Below are 5,221 nucleotides of genomic sequence, written 5' to 3'. Positions count from 1 at the left end.
CCCCCCCACCCCCCCACCCCAAGTCACCATAGGCAACTAAGCTGGCTTTATGAGACCAATTTCTTCTCTCCCCACTTCCATTGTTTCTCAAAAGGCATTTCAGTTCATTGTTAACATTGATCCCGCTTGACCATGGAAATTTTAAAGGAAAAATCCACCTAAAACACACTGCCTCTCGGGGGTTTAGTTGGTATTTTTCTGATGCCTGGCCAAATGCACATGGGTGCCGTGACAACACATCCAGACCCAGTTCCTTTGGAAACTTTTGGATCTCGGTGGGTGTGATGAGGTCTAGGACAGTGCTCAAATGAAAACTTCCAAAAATACATTATGGAACATTATTGTAACATATAAACCTAAACTGCAATTGCAGCCCACTGTTTGTAACCGTTGCTAGCCCTGATCCAGCAAAGTCATACCAAGTTGTCTCCTAAAGGTCACCTATTTCAGTCCCTGGCCATCTAACAAATGTTTAAAATGGGTCATGGATGTGTATGAAAAGAAAGGCTTTTAAATTACAGTTGATTCAAAGATATATTACAGCGTTGAATTACCGCTTAAAGCAGTAGTTTATGAGTTTGTCTAACAGCTGGCCGTCGGTGGCAGTGCTGAGCCCAATCCTGCATGGCCTACCATTTCATGGGATTTTGTATTAACTTTAAAACGCCCCTATCTTGGTCTGGGTGAATCAGGATTTTATATTTGACTTATATTCCATCTGATAAGCAGCTGAAAAGACTAAAGTGAACTACAATAATAAAGTTTGAGGTACTTGGGTATTTCCATTTTAGACTAATATTAAGGGAAATACTTCCTACATTTATCTCACAGATGTAGTTACTATTCATATTAGGAGTTAATAGAAATAATATATCAAAAAAGTTGAAAAAAATGTTTCAGATGTCTATATGGGTGTTTACCAGTTCCACTGAAGACATTTCCCTCCAAACTTAAAAAGGTCCCATGGCATGAAAATGTCACTTTATGAGTTTTTTTTTTACATTACTATGCGTCCCCCCAGTCTGCCTATGGTCCCCCAGGGGCTAGAAATGGTGATAGGTGTAAACCGAGCCCTGGGTATCCTGCTCTGCCTTTGAGAAAATGAAAGCTCAGATGGGCCGATCTGGAATCTTGCTCCTTATGAGGTCATAAGGGGCAAGGTTACCTCCTCTTTCTCTGCTTTGCCCACCCAAGAATCCCCCCCCCCCTGATGAGAGGGACATCATGGCTTTCAAACAAGCAAAGTGGCGTTGGTCAAGGCCCCCCCCCCCCCCCCTTCCACAAAAGCTACAGACTCCGAAGTGGCACATACTAAGGAAAGCTCATTGTGGGACTGGCTCTAGTGGCTGGAATTCTGCACCAAGGCTGAATTTTGGGAAAGAGACTTCAGATATGTTATTAAAAAAAATAAAAAATAAAAAAAAGACTTCAGATACAGTATTAGGGGACCACTAAGGTCTATACAAAAGCATCCAAAGAGCACCATGTCATGGGATCTTTAAACTCAACGTTGCACAAAACACTACAGATTAGAGAGAAGTCCCAACAACTAAAATAAATGTGTTGCAGGAGCAGGAGAGCCCTGTTGCACTTACACACTGGCAACGTGGAACTGAAACACAGACTCAACAAACATGAGCAGCCCTAGTTCACAGGAACTCTCAAACTGGTCTATACAGACTAAGTGTGGACACTGCTGGAACACATCATTACGGCCTATGATTCATCCCAAAAGCAGTAGCAAGTTTGAGTGGATTTTTCCTTTAAAATGTTCCTGATAGCGGGCCGAAAAAGAGAAAAGATGCTGGGAGAATTGCTTATCGCATGTCCATATCGACGCAGACATTAGAATCACAGAGAATTAAACCAAGTGTGTCAGTTTGTCATTCAAGTCCTGATTGGACATGCTAGTTTGACTCATTTCCAAACAGCTGTTTAAGGCGGGACGTCAGCGTCACCGACGCCCGGCCTTTTTTTTTTTTTTGCCAAAGCCAAATTGCAGAGATTGTGTTTACAGTGTTTTTGTCAGATAACTAACCTGCAGGCACTTTTCCCCTCCCGTAGCACCGCATTCTCTCTGGAAATAGGTTTGTGTCATACCAGCAAACTGAAACAGCAGCAAAGCCTGATCCTTGACTTAGTCCTCTTTTAACATTACGGCATCATATATACACACTTCTCCCCCCCCCCCCCTCTATCTTTCACTCCCTTTCACACGCTGACATGAGGTAAAGTATGGCGCCCAAGTGCAATGCTCAATTGTGCTACATGTACAAAAAAAAAAAGAAAAGAAACAAATTGCCAGTACGAGAAAACGTAGTCCTTAACTTCAGCACTCCCCCCCCCCCTCCCTCCCTCCCTTAAAACAAACCAAAAAACATACAAGGCTGCTGGATATTGATGGCTGACAAGATTATTTGTGATCCTTATTTTCATCATTCAAAGATAGAATAGGCATGGCACCGTATGACCGTATGATTTCACATTCTGTTTTTAGTAATCCCCCCCGGAGATTTACATATAATTAGTGTGTGTGTGTGTGTGTGTGTGTTTGTGTGTGTGTGTGCGTGTGTGCGTGCGCGCGTTACAGACTGAGGTGTTGGAAGGTGTGTGACTCGAGGGCCAGATACCGATATTATACAACAAATCTTAAGTCTGACATTATCTCTCCAACGGGAAACCAAAATGCACATCCCAGATTTAAAGGTTTACTGGACATGTGTAGACTTGAGAAATAAAGACAGATTGCACTCTTAAAAAAAAAAAAAAATAATAATAATCTGATTGTAGAAAGATTGATTTTGAACATGGGAACTGAAGGATTTCGAAGAAACACTTTAGTATTCACACGGTCAGACGCAGAATACGAAAAGTATGGCACCCAACGAGAGATGAGGAAATACACCATCAGTCCATATTCCCCCCCCCCCCCCCCCAAGCCTTTCTTAGACAGGAACCTATTCAACAAATTCAAAACGATCAACATAAATCCGACGACAAGAGCTGGAACTTCACATGTAGGTTCAGAGACACATTGAGGGATCTGGATATCACAGAGGCTGAATCCAAAGGGACTCTGCCGTTTCTACAAGTAGCTTTCACTGGTTATCTTAAGTTTTGTTCTCATTTCATTCTTGACCTAACCCAAAGCATTTCTCGGGTTAAACTTTCTGGTCAACATTGGTTTCAGCTTGAAATGCTACCGGTCTCTGGCGTCGCTGGGGAACACACCGGACCTGGGAACAGTCACGTCGCAGAAACCAAATGACCAACTTGACTTTTACCTCATTGCAAAATTCATTGTAGGCCTTTAAGAATATAGCTTCATGCTTTTTAATAAGCACATTAACACTGGTAACACTTCCGTAATGCTGAAGTCAACTGGCCAACGGGGGCTCCGATCTGTCAGATAATGGTCATTTAATCCCAAAAGCAGATTCATCTACTGTGTAAAACTGAACTGCTGGTCCCAAAGGACTTCTGTTCCCCTTAGGATTCAGTTCACGGTTACTTCTTTAAACCCAAACAGATTAAAGAACAACATGCACAATATAAAGTGAAATGTTTACAGCCTTAGAACCTGATTTGAAATAGGGCTGGGCGATGTAGAGAAAAACAAATATCACAATATTCTTGACCAAATACCTTGATGTCGACTATTTGTGCTTTCCCAAAATGTTATTTACACAATGAGATTTTTGATAAATATTCTCCAGAAATGATTTAACAACTTAGTGGGTAAAGGTAAATAATAGACCAGCTAGAACAGTCTGGTAAGTTCAGAGAATGACATCACTTTACTGTAATGCAGCTTATAAAACCAGGTAAAGACAACACTTACCATATTACAATCTATCCAAAATCTAAGACCATATCTAGTCTCATATCGCGATATCAATACAACATCGATTTATTGCCCAGCCCTAATTTGAAATCAGTACACCTCAAGACGAGGCCCAGGGTAAGAACGCTGGCATCCCCTTAAGACCTCTGTCAAATGACTACGCCGTGCTTTATTGGTGCCACATAGTGGACCGGGAGCCTTGGGACCCCCAGAGGGTCTGGGGCTGTTGGGGCAGCTATGTGCTGACTTTGCCTTTAACTTAAAGGCCCTTTAACTTAAAGGGCCTTTAAGTTAAAGGGCCCTTTAACTTAAACTCAAGTTAGTCAGTTAAGTTGCTCTTTTTTTTATTATTATTATTTTTTTCATAGCAGAGACGATATCTCTTTTAAAGTCAAATTGGGATGGATGGATGAATTGAAATCCAGTGAATGCTGACACTGATCTCCCGCTGCAGAAGGCACTGAGTTACGTTTGTTTCGATTCAAAGACGCGAGTCACACACACACACACACACACACACACACACACACACACACACACACACACACACACACACACACACACACACACACACACACACACACACACACACACACACACACACACACACGACTGGGAAGGAACGGGGAGGACGTAGACGTCGGAGTCACGGTCTATCGCAGGGAAGACTACAAGACTACAGCAGCCGTCAGAGTCACTGATTTGAATTGCAGTCTTGTCCAGAAATGAACACTGAGTGTCTTTTGAGGTAGAAGCACCCGCGGGTGTGAAATAGATTTCAGATAGCTATATGTACACAGTTTAGAAACCACGCGGGTGCACGTCTCTCTTCCAACCCTTGTTTATGAAGATACTTTTGAAGGAGTAAGTCAAGTACGTTATATTCCCCTCTGCCTACACTTCGGGGGGTAAATGTCAGAGAAATCCAAAGTTTAAGAGTGCAATCTGATTACCTCTACAAGCATTTACCCGTCTGATCAATCAAATCAAGACTCGGTTTTTACTTAGAATTGAACAGATTCTCAACTGATGAAATGATTAGCAGGTGAATGTGGGGGAAGTTAGGCTTATGTGCAGAGAATACATCTCCTGCTTCTCCTGGGGGAGACGACGACACCGCAGCTCTCCTCTGCAGCTCGATGGCTGATGAACGGACAACCAAATCACAGATTTCCAAAATAATAATTAAAAAAAAGGGTCAAATAAAGAGGTATTATAGTTACAGTGCAAAAAAAGATGAGAAATTCAAGCTTAATACAAAAACATAGCACCAAACAAAACAAAAAATATATATATAAAGACAAGAAAATGCATGCAATTAACTGAGGTATTCAAGTGAAAAAAAGGGCTTATTGACGAGGGGTGGGGGGGGGGGGG

The sequence above is a fragment of the Etheostoma spectabile genome, chromosome 20 (genome assembly GCF_008692095.1).
Source record: "Etheostoma spectabile isolate EspeVRDwgs_2016 chromosome 20, UIUC_Espe_1.0, whole genome shotgun sequence".
Taxonomy (NCBI): Eukaryota; Metazoa; Chordata; class Actinopteri; order Perciformes; family Percidae; genus Etheostoma; species Etheostoma spectabile.
Note: the sequence above shows the minus strand (reverse complement) of the source record.